Source organism: Macrobrachium rosenbergii, chromosome 51 (genome assembly GCF_040412425.1).
Source record: "Macrobrachium rosenbergii isolate ZJJX-2024 chromosome 51, ASM4041242v1, whole genome shotgun sequence".
Classification (NCBI taxonomy): domain Eukaryota; kingdom Metazoa; phylum Arthropoda; class Malacostraca; order Decapoda; family Palaemonidae; genus Macrobrachium; species Macrobrachium rosenbergii.
This window is the reverse complement of record NC_089791.1, coordinates 21,892,602-21,910,162: the sequence shown is the minus strand read 5'-3', so window position 1 is coordinate 21,910,162 and position 17,561 is coordinate 21,892,602. Positions and strand designations below refer to the sequence as shown.

The window sequence follows — 17,561 nt, the reverse complement described above, 5'->3', positions numbered from 1 at the left end:
TCATCATTTATGCATATTGGCCATGTTTTGTCACCATACAGCAGCACTGGTGTAGTAACTATTTTGTAGACTTTAATCTTAAGTCTCAAAGGAATAATTTTGTCAAGGTTACCCCTAAAACCTGGCTCCATTTAGCCCAAACTGCTTTATTTCTCTGCTGCACCACTATCTTACATCCACCTTCTTCACTTATGACAGAACCCAGATACTTTAAACAACTTGTTTGCTTTAATTCCTCGCCAGCTCTTGGCCTTACATGTAGTTCTTGTCTTCCCTTTCTACTGCTTAGCATTACATGTTTTGGGAGCCCTGACTATAGTCTTCCTCTTTACAGACAGTCCCACCAAGTCCTGTACCTCTTGCAATTCTCTTGTTTCTTGCAATTCTCTTGTTTCTGCTGTTAAAACCAGATCGTCTGTAAACAGCAGATCCCATAGCAAATATCCTCCCACATGCTGACTCAGCACATCAATTACAACTACAAAGAGGAATGGGCTTAAAGCTGATCCTTATAATCCAACTTTAACTTCAAAAGCAACTGTCTCCCGATATTTTAGCCCCTACTCTTCTTGCTCCCGTATATGTTACTTTTATCATACTTATAAGCCTCTTAGGAACTTCTTTCTCAAACTAATAAACCCCTCTCTGGGTACTCGGTCAAAAGCCTTTACTAGGTCTACAAAACATCAGTACAACCTCTTGTTACCCTCCAAAAACTTTTCCTGCAACTGTCATGCAATAAAAAGGCATTACATAATGTGCTTTTCCTAGGCATATGTCCAAACTGCATTTCGTGCATGTCAGCAATTTAACCCTCTATAATTTCTGTGTTAAATAACATCACCTTTTGTTTATAGATGTACATCGTTTCACTCTCCTCCGACTCCAAAGGCATTCCTTCCTCCCAGCACATTAACAGTTCCCATAACCATTCTGTACCTTGCTCATCTAAAGCACTTACCATTTCTATAACTACCACTACTGGTCCACCTGCTTTGTTGTTCTTCATATTCTGGATTACACCTTTCACTTTTTTTCTGCCATGTTCCTCTAATGCCCCTAAGATGGGAGAGCTTCCTCCAACACTCCCTGTTCATTCTGTACGTTCAGAAGTTCTTCAAAGTACAGTATTCTTGCCATCTTTTCATTAAATTTTCATTCTCTGTCAGTTTGCCATTTTTGTCCTTTATATAACTGCATCCCTCCATACCTCCTTTTTTTCCCTTTCAATGGCCATGGATATTCTATAAATCATTTTTTTATCCTTCAGGGGTCACTAGTTTCTGAGAGAGTTTGCTAGTTTCATTGCTTGACTGTGTCACAAACTTCTTTACCTTTTTATTAGCATTTCTAAACCTTGCGCTTGCATCATCCGGATTTTCTTTCGCCTGCTTTACATACTATATTTTATCACTTCTTGTACCTCAGTTCCACCAACATGTTTCTCTAAGGGTACCACCTCCACCTGTCATCCCACAAATTTCAACTGCTACAGCAATAGTTTTAATCTCATTCCATTTCCTCTAGTTCCTCTAAATGATATTCTTGGATCTGGTGCTTAGACTTAGGTCCAAAAAATAATTTTTAGAAGGAGTTTTTCTATGGCGGCTGGGCTCAGTAATTGTTCATTAACCCTTTAAGACATTAATAGTAACAAATATTTTGAGTTACATTCAAAAGGAATATTCCTTCCTAAGAGAACTGATAACCTCTGACTCGGTAGTATTTTATAAAAATGCTGTAATCAAAAGGTGCTACAGCCAATAATGTTGATACAGTGCTTTCCCTCCTTTATGGCAACAAGAGAAAGTTATCAGAGCTGCTCAACTCTTCTGATCAGCCCAACCCTACTTGCTCCTTTTTCAGTCAAAGGTTCTGTCGTAGGTAGGCATGCTGAGTATGACTGATTCCGTTAAAATAATTTACTGTATAATCTACTGTTGTGGGTACTGTCATGCTTAAGAAAGACAATTGCCACCTAAACACATTGAACAATACGTAATCTTTTTCTAGACTGTTTACGGCACTTTTTCACTGTCTGCCTCTCTTCCTTGTATAAATCTTCATTTTTCTTATTGAAACATACAGCATAAAAGCTGTCTGTCTTGTTCGGCACTTTTTCACTGTCTGCCTCTCTTCCTTGTATAAATCTTCATTTTTCTTATTGAAACACAGCATAAAAGCTGTCTGTCTTGTTCATAAAGGTTGTAACATTTATCTCATAAATGCTTTTAATGTTGATGAAGTAAATGTAACATAATTTGAACTTTGTTCCCTTAGCAGTGAATGCTTTTTTTTTTTTTTTTTTTTAGCTTACAGTAAGAGCCTATGAACCACTCATCTCCCCTACACCAGACTATTTGTACAATTCCACGTACAGTACATAGAGCTGAGCTAAGGACTTTGAAGACCACTCTGCCCAGGTGTTGTTCCAGGTAATTTTTGTGCTCTGATCCATAAGCAGTCTGGACCCACTTGACATTTTGTTATTTAATCTCACTGAAGGAAATAGTGTGAGGGCCTTGAAGGAAAACGATCTTCCCCTTGTTCAATAGATCTAGTTATTGCTTAGTTTCATATGCTTGAGGATTACATCTTAAAAATATTGTATTGTCATGTTGGGTGGCTTTTATGAATATAACCAAACCTCGTAGTAGCAAATGCCTAGGCATGTGAAATGAAAGCCCTGTCATTTCGAATTTGGTAGTTCTTATTCTTACACGGTTCGGTAATCATATCTTTTCCTCTATTGATTTAGAGTTCTGCTTTCATTTTCCCTCTCTCACAACCTTACATCCTAAAATAAATTTTCCTATTTTCTTCCATTCATTTATTAAATTTTTGTTCAACTCTATCCTCTTCCCCCATTCTCTTTCTTGTTTCGATCAGGTCTAGGCTAGACAAGAATTGGAGGTTGCTGTATCAGATTCTGCTTTTTAAAAAGTAACAGTTCACCCAATAGTAGGCCTCGGTTTTTCCCTAAGTAGCCTACTACCAAATAAACCATGACTTTTGTGAACTGCACAGTAACGAGATGTGTCTCATCAATCTTTCTTAGAAAACCAAGAATTTAACTTTTTTTTTTTTTTTTTTTTTTTTTTTTTAAGAATTGTGGTTGTTTCAAGTCTGATTTCCTATTCATGACATGCTTCATTGTCTTTATTAGTATATAATTTCAAACAAGAAAACCGACCACCTATTATAAAAAACATTAGAACGTCAAATAGCCTTGTAAACAAATCTTGAGATGAACTAGACTTAAATGATGCTTGCAGAAATTTGGCGGATCAGTTGCACCAATATCACATCTAAATTATACCAAAGCGATCATTCCCCTTGGGGAATCTCATGCGGTACACTGTAGGCATTACTTAAGGTTCTTTGCAGCTCGCCTTCGGCCCGTAGCTGCAACCCCTTTCGTTCCTTTTACTGTACCTCCTCTCATATTCTCTTTCTTCCATCTTACTTTCCATCCCCTCCTACGAACTGAATCATGTGCAACTGCGAGGTTTTTCTCCTGTTACACCTCCCAAACTTTTTACTGTCAAATTTCCATTTCAGCGCTGAATGACTTCATCGGTCCCAGTGCTTGGCCTTTGGCCTAAATTCTATATTCAGTCAATCAAAGCGATCAATGCCGGTTTTTTTCCCATTAGATTAGGCTTGCAATAGGGTATCTTACTATGGTAATCTTTTGACAGATAAGTGCCCGTGTATACCATGCATTACGCATAGCCATGTTTTCTTTTTGTTTGTTAGCTAGCCTTTTGCTCCTCGAGCAACCCGTCACCACAGATTGGAAAAACCAGTGATTTTCAGAATTGGCTGTCGTTCCCGTGTTATTCTATAGAGCTAATCATTTTGTTAACTTCTAGCCATTTTTCTTTAAATATAACGATAGCACCATCATAACTATATGTATTTTTCTGAATCTTGTTCATCAATACATTGGATACCGACGAGTCCTCAATCCAAGTTAGAATTTGGATCGCTTCAATGTGAAAATTTATCTTTTAGGATTTTATAGAAAACCAAGTTGAAATTTTGAAGGATGTCCGAAACAAAGTGCATTTTTATTAGTTTTGAATATTTCAGTGTTATACAAACAATATAAATTATTCAAATTTAGTTTGAGCTAACCTCTCGGCTAGTATTTTTTTCAATTAGGTGTGTGCTTTCAATTGTTTACGCTGCACATATTTAGAGGTGCAGTTGACAAACATTTTTCCACAACAGTATCGCGAGAATGAAGAAGAAAGCCAGCTGTCTGGCTCATCTCAGTTTCTTTGCCAAAATGTTTAGATCAGGACATTTTACTGCACAATCATTTTGCAATTCTGGAGTAGGCCTACCTAGTATGTTCCCTTACTGACTGATGAAGGTAAGGGGCCTTGGAGCTAAAAGAGCATTATTCATTTACGAATTCATAGGCCATAACTCCAACAACAAAGTCATTTACAATTTAAGTAATTTCACTATGCACAAGAACAATATAATTTTTCTTCGAAAATTACAATAGCATACAAAGAATTTTAACACAAGTTTCTCGACTTCTGCAACATGAAAGAAATGACAACAAAAATTATTTCTTTGATGAACCCCATTGTCGTAAATCAATTTCCCATTTCTTTGCAACACAAACTTGCTGTGACAGAAAAACAACTTCAAATTACAAACTCGCCAGAAGACCACAGGGGTTTACTTGGCAAATATAAGCTTATATTTTACTTGTAGACTTAGAAATGTAGGGCTTTTTTGTATTTTGATTGCTTGGACATTAAAGTACCCAATGATACGCTGCATCGTTTTCAAATCCGTAGCATCTGAGAATTTTAAAGCTATTCATCCGCCCGATCTATTTTCTATTGGTTACCTACGTAACCACAAAAAAGATGTCGCTATTCTCTCGTATTTGCGACGAGTACGAGAAGTTGCTTTGCTTTCTCGAAGATCCGTTGTTTGGCTCTAAACCAATCAGGAGCTGTTTGCTCAGGAAAACTGACATGGACGCTTGTGATTGGAAGAGCTCTGCCGAAGACGTGAGAAACTCAAGTACCAAGGAACTAATTTCCTTGTTTGACATGTTTACGTCATCAGTTGCGTTCTTGGTGTGTGTTTGCAGTTGGCTAAGGCTTTAGGTGATGGTCCGAAGGTAGGTTCATGTAAGGTTAGCAGAGACTTAAAAATTTCGTTAGTATTACAAGAGTAAAAACGATGATATGAGTAGCATGTGCTGATGGGTGCCGGTCAATAGGCTTTCTGTTATAATAGATTCATATAGAAAATGGCTGATCTGATTTCTTAGATAACGAGGAGTACTTTTGCTTGGTGAACGTAACTCCTCTGTGAAGGAATTCAGGCGTGTGTTCGGGACTTTTTCTTTGACAAATTTGTAACTGGGGTTTGTGGGAAATTATGTGCATGATTATTTTAGTTGAAGGGCTTGTGGGGGGGATTCTTTTGCTTATGCTTACTAATACCTCTTAATTAATAAAATCATGGTACCTTGTCGTGCAGGTGCTAATAGTAGGCATTGGGGCTGAGCCCAGTCGACCAGTTATGTAGACGTTAGGATGGATAGTTTGATCAAACAAAATATTTTATCCAACAGCTATGAGTAGATATAAATATTGGTTTGGTGTTACTGGTTATTTCATGGGAAGCATGAGGGCTTTTATAGGTGAAATAAAAGTGGAGGGGTCAGTCGTAATAAAAAGCATTATCTGGGGCTTGCAAGTTAGATAATTTGGATCTTTAATAGATAGTGATCCCTAGCAAAGTTCGTGGGGTCGTTATCTAGAACTAATATTTCTTTGGGGTCATTATCTTCATGATATTTATAGTCTTTTGTGTATATTTTTAGGGTCATCCCCAACGGCCTACATGCCGTAAAGGTGGCGGTCACTATGTAGGAAGGATAATACACTTTGTCTTAAATTGGAAACTTTAATTTTAAAAGCAGTACTGTGAAATAATTTCGAAACTTTAAACGCTTGCGTGATCATGTCAGTATGTTGACAGGCCCGTACCCAGAGTTTTGTATGGAGGGGGTCGTTTTAGTAATTCTAAGCCGGCTGTCCACGGTGAACTAGCCTATGGCAGTTAACGTTTTCCTATATTATTTTACCTGCTGAACAAGAATTTAAAATAATATTTTGGCAACGGTCGGTTGCAACTAAAATGTAATTGGCCTTTGAAGGCTACACAACGGTACCACCAACGGGTTCCCTGCACCGATCTATACAGTTCAAAGGTAAATTACAGTTTAGCTACAGCCGGCTGGCAAAATATTACCTTAAACTCTTGTAAAACAAGTAAAATAACACAGCTTTTGGTCGGGGCGAAGAAACATCAGCAGCAAAATATTACCATTTCTGCTTTCAGTTTTAGCGTAGCGGAACGGCGATACGCACCTTATCTGCATTTTGAATGATTCTTGGCAAGCTCGTATGTTCTGGAAAGCAGTAATGTACTTTAAATTCTTGTAAATCAAGTAAAATGACACAGGAAAATGTCAATTGCCACAGATTAGCTCACTGCGGAACACCGGCTTAGAATTCTACTCTCTCAGTTGGACTGTTGGAGGCATCTGGTGATTGGCTCGCCTCTAAGATCGCGCATGAATGCTAGGGCCTGGAATCAGCAGTACTAGTAATGCATAAAAAGTGCCTTGAAAGGGCTCCCACTATCCATTTATTCGCCCTTGTTTATAAGCTTGTTTTTTGTGTTCCAGATGACATATGTAACAGGAAACACAACAATAAGGTACCCAAACCTTTTCCCAAGTTATTTACCCCACCAAAAACCCTGAATCCCCAACGAGTCCCCCTTACTGTCAACTGTTCTCGAAAGTGTCTTCTCCCAGATTCCCAACGGGTCCCCCTTACCATCGGCTACATTTCTAAGGTGAATTAGAGCTCAATTACAATTGGCCACCAAAATATAACCTTGAATTCTTGTTCAGTAGATAAAGTTCTACAGAAAAACGTCAACTGCCATAGCCTAGCTCACCATGGACAGCCGGCTTAGGTTTACCGTGGTTTTTCCCAAAACTGGACCTTTTCTTCTATATAATATATGTCATTGCATATATACAAGATGAAATACTTGAAAATGCTATTTTAGTTTTAATAAAACTCATACAAATTATTTATTACTTTTTTTATATTTTAATCAACATACAACATCTCTTTACAAAGTGTGGAATTTATTAACACTCGGATTCCACATTCCACACTGATCAAGATGTGGAGCAGATTAGCCGTCTCGATGACGTAAATTCCCGGCAACCTGCTGCAGTGTCGTCAACTTTCTCTGACCAGATTATCGTACCACAGCTTTAGAATTATCGTTTCTCTTCGAAAATCTAGAAATATTTCCTACTATTAAAGAATGATGTTAATGTTTAATAACAAAATTTATAAAAGAAGACTTGACAAAAAAAAGATTGTTAATCTTATTACTTTATAAGTACAGTTCAATGAAAAGGATAGTGACAGAAAATATGGACTTCCAGAAATTTTGGGGTGGTAGTTCGACGCCCAGACTCGTCACCCCCCCCCCCCTTCGGTACAGGCCTGGTTGAGCTACGTTAATGCTGTCAGTTACCGCAAATAATCTAGTAGGATTTTAAATTTCTTGACGATATGTAGAGAACGACACTTATTCACTTTGTTTAGTTTGTTTGGTTTTATGGACAGGCCCCCACGGGGATAATTCCCCCTCTGGAGGGCCCTTGTACGTTTTCAAAATAAGGTGCTTCTTATATTTTATAATTGTCTTTGGGTGTTTTCTCTTCAGTATCGTAGCTCCTGGAGAATAGGAGAGTCCTTAGTTCCGTGCATAATCTTTGGTAGTAAATTATAATAAGTAGAAAGGAATAAGTTTACCTAACAAATACTTGTTGTTTGGGAAGGTTTTGGAACGTGGAAACTTGAGTTTTTGTTGTGTTTCGGTTGCTTCTGTAGGATCACTTTTCTCATTATACAGGTTCACCCACGAAGGTTCTACTATTGACTTTAATATTTGTGTTGCATCAAACAAGCCCCTTTGTTTCTGGGAAGTGTCTTTTTAATATATTTTAAGTGTTTGAATATTTTTACTTCTTGGGTTAACTTCTTAAATAGTTAACCTGTCTTGTACTCTAGAAAGGTGTACTTTTAATATCTTGCCCTTGTTACTGTTAATTAGTAATTCAAGACGCATTATGCATTCTGCTACACATTACTAAGTAGGGTCTGTTTCTGTTTCATATTCGTCCTTCCAATGTCTTAAAAAAAACTTTCGAAAGTCATGATGTGATAAGTAACCAATGAAGCTCGGTTAGAGTAAGTGTCATCCAATCTGGCAGAGTTTTTTTTTATTCATTTTTGGGGTACTTTGTAAATATAGCCTCATAAGTAAATTAAATAACTGGGTAGACCAACAATGGGGCAATTGCTTTATAACATTGTTGTAATTACGTGCTGTGTGAAAGCATAGTTAGATCCATATTCGAATATTTCTGTCCAAAATCTGCAATTCCTGGGTAGTAATGCCCTTATTTTCAGTAATTTTGTATTTGATATGTGCTGTTTAGGTGTTCACCAATTAGTATTCCGAGGTCTAAAAGTACCTGACATCCGTTCATATAGTTAAGACAGAAACAAATAAACTTTATTCTCAATTATGGAAGTGTTCTATTTGCATTTTTCTTTGGGCAGGCGGGTGGGCGATGCCAATGACAAAACAAAATTTATATAAAAAAAAGATATAGGAACAAGTACCAATGTAGCCCAAAACACAGTTATACGTAACGACAATGCAACTTTAGATTGAAAGATTGAAATTTGTCGACAGTCTTAGGTAGAAAAGTAGGATGTCTAGACCACTCTTAGATCATTTCTAGATCAGTTCAAGCAGTTTTGATTAATTTGGTCTTATTGGTTATTCAAGTTCCTTAACGTGATGGTAAAATTGTTAAGAAATAAACTCCACAGGTCATGGTTTCGGAGTAAGTATACATTTGCAGTTTGCCCTCCAACGATTGAGTTTAGTAAATCCTGCAAACGCAGACGAGAGAGGTTTTTGTTTTCGTAATTTCCAGTGAACAGAAATCAAGGCAACCTGTATTTTTTATAAATTCAAAACTGAAAATAAAGCGTAGTTGTGCAGATGGGTGTAGGTTTCAGTGACCCACAAGTTACATAGTGTCGTTTAATGATCGGGCACTTCTCACAAGACTAAACGACTTCGTAACTTCTGCAGTCACCATCTATGTGCATTTCCCATGTAAGTGGCAACAGCCTCATATAATACGGAAAAAGAAAAAAATCTGCATTACTTTAACAGTATTATTCTTGTGCTGTGGACTGATAAGTATCTTTGTTTTAGCAATGATTTGTGTCTGCATTTCACTTTGATCGAGGCTAATTCAACCTTTAAGAATTTTAAGGGATTTCCAATTTTATTTCAACAGATATTTTAAATTGATGGAACGAACAATTGTTCCCAGTGCTAACATAAACGATCAGTTTTACTGTCGTAAATATAGTAGCGATTTTCTTAAACAGCATGAAATTGCAAGCGTCCAAAAGCCTTGGAATTATGGGTATCACTAAAGTCGAGCATTTTGTTCAGCGGTACAGTACTGTTTTAATTATAAATAATTAATTTGCTCTGATTTCTTTCATAACATTGCATTTCTTGGACTTGGCTAGCCTACTGGTGGTTATGGTATAATTTAACGTAGAAGAGACGCTATGTGCGAAGAGGATAATATAATATTTAAATTGAGCAACCAAATTTAAAATAGTGCGGGCCCCACAAGACTTAACTTTAGAGTAGGGGGGAGTTTGGTTTGAAGGACAAATTCTAATCGCTGCTCTGCTGGTCTCAAGGTTGTTGACAGTCAGTATGCTTGAACTGCAATGCCCTTTGTGAATTAAATTGCTTGTTGAATACCACAGCCGTAAGGAGGCTTTATAACTTGGATGACCCGTGCCTGGAGGAATTTGAAACCAGCCTTATCCTCAGACCTAAAATTCAGTTATTACCAATGTGATGTGAATCGGTGACAATGAATAAAGTAAACTTCATCAGAAAATGTGTTTATTTGAAACAAAGTAACTGCCATCATTGAGGGTGATTATGAAAGTTTTTATGAATATTCATGCATTTCACAGGAGAAAAAACATGGATCATTTCGTTTACGTACAGTTAGTGAGAATTTTGAAAAATACAGGACATATAAAATAATTCCGTTTTTGTTTTGTAATCATTACATAATACCCTAAGGTATGTAAAGCAAATTATAATTTTTGATTTGGTTGAATAATACAAAATACTCAAAATGCGCGCGCACATTTAAAAATGCAATATGAACCAAAAGAGAAGGAACCTCACAATAATAAGTAAACCAATCTTGTTTAAAAATGAGGTTGACATTAGCGTTTTTGTACGACATAAAACCACCGAAAGGTAGGCTGTGGTATTCGTATTTTTTTCAGAGTTGTCTCATGAACTCCTTAAGCCGCTGTTATATTTAACAACTTGTTAATTATTATATTTGAAACTCGTGAATAAGTTACAAGTTTTGCTTTAGGTATTTAAGAGTTGCGGAACTTGCGGGTCGTAGTAACAAACTGTTCTCCCCGTTGCCTGGGTGTTCAAAGAACGGTGTTTATTTTTCCAAGGCTGTGTTTGATGTCTTCATGGTTTGTTACTGACCCTACTCAAGTATAAAGTGACCAGAGAGATGGTCGTACATACTTGCAAGGGAAGAAATTATAAAACTACCATATTAACAGACATAGCACTTAATTGATAAAAAAATTTAAATTACATTGTCTTGATGCATGAAAAAATAATAAAATAATTTTGTGTTTTCTGTATATCTTAACAAGACTAAGTCCTTCTTGAGAAGTGGTTCAAGTGGAAAGTTCGTGTTCGTTAGTGAGGGTCTCGGATTTGCAATAAATAGCCAGCCGCCACTTCAGCTGCCGGTAAAAGATTAAGGAAGTGCGGTATACAGACAAGGTCGTCTCGCATCGCATTCGGGTCGTTTCGGCCGTAAGTCGTTTAGGCCGTAAGCACGTTTACGTGCAAAATGGGCGCCGTGTTTAGTACCAGCCCCTTGGGGATGTACGTAAAACATGAAATAATAATGGTAAATACCATAAACATAACATCTTACATTGTTTTGGATGTTACCTAGCCTAAGTGACTTACGACCGAAACGACCAGGACCGCTCGCATCTACCATATCGGATTTGGCGACCATGTCTGACATACTGTCATATACGGCAAAGTACCGAAAAAAAACTAACCCAATCTATTCAACGCCCAGTAATCAAACTAGTTATCCAGTCGACAAAGACATGCCTAAGACTACTGTATTACGAATGAGAAATGCCCAGTATCAAGTAAAATTTTACTTAAAGGGAATTAGGTTTTCATTTCCCATACCGGAAACTTAACTTTTAGGTTGACTGACTTATGTTAATTGACGCCACGAACCTTCGGACGATTGATTGTACACTTCTTTCTTTCTACCTTGACAGGAATTTAAACCCAAAATCCCTTAAAACGGAATACCTGTTAAATATGGGTAACTTTTCTATCATTTTTTTCTTAGGCATACGTAATTTTCAGAATTATTAGTCTGGAACTTCGAGTAAACTGATTAGAATGTGGCAGGATCGTATCTAATAACAGCATAACCTCTTTGTCATTAACCTTCTCAACGAACACTTTGATAGTCCCCCTTAAAATGAATGATATGATGATCAGACACAACCAAGCCTTTAGCAAAGTTTCTGTACCCTGATTCTATAAATGAGTGCCTGCCTTGCAAACCGACTTTACCGTAACCCCCCTCCCCACCCCTCTCTCTCTCTCTCTCTCTCTCTCTCTCTCTCTCTCTCTCTCTCTCTCTCTCTCTCTCACGAAATAATTCGACTGAAGGTTGGTTTTCATTTAATTTTATTTGAGTATTTGCCCACAAGTTGTAGTTACAGTTCACTAACCTTTGGCATCTTATCTTACTTATATCGTTAATATATAATCTTGCGGTAAGGAAGAAAACATTGGCAGCTTTTCCTGTAAAGGCACTGAAAACTTGTAAACTGGATTTCAGATTAATAAATTCCCTGCAGCTCTTTTAGTTAAATCACAGATCAACCTAATATTTTCAGAGAGTAAGTCAGACCCTGCTCTCAAATGATCTTCTAAATTCTGAAACTCGATTAGTTTTTATGAATTTCATCTAATTGTTTCCCGTTTTGAGCCATGAATTTCGAGCCTTAAACCGATTTTCACTCGACCAAATCCTTTGCGATATATCGGTATGCGTGGTGATATTTGTGGACAAAGGCGGTTTAACTTAATGGTTTGAAGGTTGTGGCTTTGTAGACAAGATTTTCATACTATTACATACTGAGGTGTTGCTGCACGATAATACCGATGGTCTCCAAGGATATGTTACGTAGTGAGTAATTTGTCGACAGGGTTTTTAATTAGGAAAACATCAGGGGACAAAGGATTTATTTTATTAAGTTTCAACATTACGATATGATGAATGTAACAACTGCCTCCTTCGTCAGTGTTAATATATAGTGTGCTTATAGTTAAAGGGGCTGAGACAAGTCCTAAAGAATAATTTTGGGTTTATAGGAAGGCATGATAGACAACTTTTTCTTATTTGCAGTCGAGTCTTTAAGCAGGTGTTATTTCTTCATGTTTGAACACCTGTATCACCATCCCATTGTACATTAAATTGCTTCATTTATTATTCGATAAGGTCAATACATCGACGACACAGCGTAGAATTACTGTATTCAGAACCATTCAGACTTACAAAATTAAAAAGGGACTTTCTGTAGCTCGAAAATAGAAAATGTCTAACACATTAGGACCGGATATAATAAGCTCGTTACATAAACCCAGGCTTGAGTGTTTCGACTTTGGTCCAGTATTATGAAGTATGCAAATGCGAATTTTAACGAAAAGCAAAGAAATGTTTGTAGGTGGTACTATTATTTACTTTCTTCGTCCTACAATAGCTTTAAAATGTTTGTTCAGACAGAAAGTGTGCATTCCTGTGTAGGCCAACGCTTAATTTCCTGGTTATTCCTGTTTAGTGAAGCTCTGCTTATAATGGTGCTAATGTTCTCTTGATTGGTGTATTTTTCTATTACCTGCAATAGTTCCTTAACGACAACTGTTCCATTCAAGAAAAAAAATACTTGGCAGTATTAGTAAGATGACTACGAAAGGTACATGGTCAAGATTTGTAAAGTAATAATGGAATTGCTGATATGATTGCTGCTGTTGTTTTTCATGCGTCTGCAAATGTCTTAATTAGGAAACGCAGAGCTGTACATGAAAAAGTTTTGGGTGTCAGTTGGCAATTAAATGTTGCTATTAATCTAACCAATAGGATTTTCCCTGGATTGTTTTAGATATATGGTAAGCAATTTAGATTAATTTAAGAAATTTGAAATAAGGCCGGCCATAATCTAAGAAAATTAGGACCTATCTAGTAGCGCATGGAATGCTTCTTTAACCTTCATGTTTGTGATGCATTAATGTGTCAATATCAATATTTTAGTTTGCCAGTATCAGTACTGACAAACTAAAATACTGATATTGACACATTCATGCATCACAAACATCAAGGTTAATGAAGCATTCCTATGCACTACTAGGTAGGTCCTAATTTTCCTAGATTAATTTAGGAAATTTGAAATAGACTTCGGACTTAATCTAAATTGTTTACCTTATATCTAAAACCAGTTCAGGAAAAATCTTATTGTTTAGATTAATAGTAACACGTAATTAACAACTGACACCCCCAACTTTTTTTCATGTACATCTCAAACGTTTGAGTTTTCAATCTTTTAACTAAAGTTCATAGGAAGTAGGCCTAGCATTTTACTACCCGAGAAGGAATGCTGCAGTTATGTGAAACATCAGGCACAAATTTTATAAAATGGGTAGGTCGTTGCTTCACTCCCCAACTCTAATTGCATGGAACTTGGTCATAAATAAGGAATTCATACAGTATATGTTAAGACAACTGTTGCGCGTACGATATTTGTTAGGACGACGGCCTACACTGTAGTGGACAAATGCCATCAATGTTCTAGAAAGGAAAACAAATATATACTATAATAAGTACCCGTAACTTTCTTCATTTATCATTAATAAGAAAAGTGAGACACTCAACAGATTTGTTTTCATTATCAGAAATATCCGGTAGGAAAATTATCAAGATCCAGAAGTAATCATTTGCGTACAGGGAAGTGCGTTGAATTTTATCTACGAAAGATTGTTCCAACTTTATTTGGAGATTTATAAAGGGGTTAAAGGGGTTAAAAAGGGGGTTATCTATCTGGTATGACACAGTAGTTTGTCGAATGAAAAAGCACGAAATTGTTTGTGAAAATATTTAAGACTGTTTCCTTTTTCAGAACTGGAAGTTGCCACAAGAATTTCTATTCAGCAGTGAATCCGAGTATCTGCACTGCAATTAGTAATGACTGCAAGCCATTTAACTAGGTTAAGTATGATACGATAACTTGTATTGTATAATGTTCTCTACTTATCATTTACTAAAAGTGTTTCATGTGGTACAGTGATAGGTTAAGTTTTTAACGAGGCCATTAATGAAACCTAGTAAGTTTTGATGAATATTGATTTAAATTTTAATTTTCAGTTACTGGGCAGTCGAAGGTTGAGCTTTTGCGTATTGCTAACAGCGCAAGTTGCTTCAAAAAGAGAAAACAACCTTTTTGAAACAAGAAATCTGGAAGTGGGAAACTAAAAGTGTTATCCTGCAAGCTACAAAGGATTTGACTATTGCATAAGTAAGTGGGGCAGCTTGTTTTTATAGTCGTAGAAAATTCACATGTTGGCAGGTGCACCCCCGCCCGCCAGCCCCTCCGGCCGAGATATTTTATTTGCTTACTTGGTTGGTTTGGCTCTTTCATATGTCAGTCGAGACATAATTATTCTTGGAAGATTGACAATTCCTCCGGTTGAATATTCCGCTATCCAGTATCCTGAGACTCTTTGTCTATATAAGCATAGGTTGGGTGGTGTATACCACTTGTGTTGTATACGTGGAGGGCACAACTAGCTAATTGAGAATTTGTATCTACGAAACATTACATATTTGAATTTAATGTTCATTATGAAAACAAACTAATTTTAGTGGCTATTAGAGAGGGAAGGCTCTTACAATGGCTTTTCTGATTCCACTGTTAAATTGTAGAGTGACGACTTGAATTCTTTTGGGCTGCAAAAATGAAGCTATTGAATCAATGATTCCTTGCACACCTGGCGATATGGCTTTACTTGAAGGTTCTAATTGCACAGACTTCATAGTTGTTTCAAGGATTTATTTGCTCAGTTTCCCAGTCAGTTCTCTCCGGCTTGGTTGGAAAATGGTTGTGTGCCATTCTCATTTTCCTGCGGACCGATTCATTTAGGAAGTATTCTTGAAGACTTCCTTGAAAAGCTAGAGCAACTTTAGAATAAGGTCGTTGTTACAAATGAAGTCCAAGGGTCTTAGCAAGGTCCAGTGTGTTTATGTAAAATATTGTTCATATATTAGCCTCATTCAGGAGTTTTAACTGCTAGTGTACTAATCAGATCGGTACATCCTGTAGTTGTTCGAACTCTGAAAGGACTGGTCTATTTTGCTAACCAGGAAAAATAATTGTCAATTTCAGGAAAACTACATAAATTAATGGAAGGCAAGGAATGGATGAATTTTGAAACTAAAACCTCTGTATTATTAAAGTTCATTTGGTGGTAGTGTTGTGGCATACAGCATTGGAATGCTATGCTCAAGACTTGTTAGTCAGCATTTATGACTATAGAAACTTAGGAAATTCAGCAGTCCAAGAAAGTGTTATTTGGTCGTGTTTCCATTAAACCCAAGGTAGATATGCAATAAAGAGGATTGTGGCTAAGGTGAAATTTATTGTGGATTTTTAACAGTATTTTTCTGCTTGAGCTGATTACCTTTTTTTTTTTATTTTTGTTAGGGTGGTGAAGGTCTCAAGCTTTTTAATGTTATTTGTGATTGGCATATTGATGTGCACAAAGTACTTAACGTCACATACTTTCGAAAAACGATTAACGTCACATACTTTCGAAAAACGATTATGTATAGTGTTTTGCACTCGATACTTTTAACAATTAGCGTTTTAAAAGTCAACTGATAATTTTACCCATTTTAGAAAAATATATCCTTGTTCTCTATGTACTGTAGTTTCTATAATAAACTTCCAGTAAAATTTGGTCTCAGGGATAGAGATATATCTACTTTACCATGTAGTATTTTTGAGATGTTACTTTTTAATGTAGTATTTTTGAGATGTTACTTTTTAATAAATGTTTTTAAGATGTTACTTTTTAATAAATGTTTTTAAGATGTTACTTTTTAATAAATGTTTTTAATTTTTTTTTTCTTTTTCAGGTGATGCGATTTAAGATTTTTGTGACATGTTAACGATGAGCTGTAGTTGCCCAAAGATATATCCCTTGGCATCTTGGTTAAGTTGAAAGTGTTTTTAATTTGTTTGAATATTTAAAGTACTCAGTACAAGAATTTTCAGTAAGCTTTAGCACTCCCTTATAAAGTAAATACATGCAATTTCATTTTAATGTTCAGCTATCAGAACTCTACCATAAAGGACTAGAAAGTTCTAAACACAAACACTTTTTGAACAGAATTGTCTTTGTCACAATTTCTGATTGTCACAATTTCTGAAAGTATGGCAGTCCAACTTTTTCTTTTACTTTGTGTAGTCACGTGTGCTAGTTAAACAATCTGTTGCTATTTAATGTTATACAGTACATCCCATATGTCAAATATGAATTTGTTCATGTCAAAACTAATTTTGACAAAAGTCTGCTGTAGTGTGTATTTGAACAAAATTGCATTTCATATCAAAACTACACGAGACTTGTCACATTTAATATACTTTATTTGAACAATAAAAATGCATTTTTTCTTACACAAGACATTGAAGGCACTTTGTACTTTTCACATTTTTTCCATCTTCCACAGGAAGTGTTGCAGTTGCAGATGAGAACATGTGGGTCCTCAGTAGATAAAGTTTAGACTGATTTGCATTTACATGGGATGTTGGGACTGCTCTTCTGAAATAATTGTACCCTTATTGAGAGACTACATCACCCTTTGTACAACTGTTTTATATTGTAATTAGATAATCTAATAAAATGACTACTGATTAGGCCATGAAGTCTAACTTTTCACTCAAATTATGGAACTAAAAGCACCTTACATTATATTTTTTTTACTGAATTTTGGAGGTCAACTAATAGCAGTTGCCTTAAACACAAATTTATTCTCAATTACTTTTCAGAACCAATAAGAATATATATATCTCCATCTCCTAGATCATACATTTCACCATTAGGTAACATCATCAGCAGTTTTCCTTGTAATAACTTTTCCTCTACTGCATTCTACGTCTGGCAATACTTTTCCTCGTTGACTGCTTTCTTCAAAATCCTGCATACACCGTCTAGTACTACTTGTCCTTGGA

General features: G+C 36.2%; 1 long non-coding RNA gene across 1 annotated transcript; it reads left to right on the top strand.

Moving 5' to 3' along the window:
* Positions 1-4,979: 4,979 nt before the first annotated feature.
* Positions 4,980-17,416, top strand: LOC136833193 (uncharacterized). The gene is made up of 4 exons (XR_010851378.1): positions 4,980-5,152; positions 14,451-14,538; positions 14,696-14,846; positions 16,466-17,416. It is a non-coding gene; the product is annotated as an uncharacterized lncRNA (long non-coding RNA).
* The last annotated feature ends 145 nt before the right edge of the window (positions 17,417-17,561 follow it).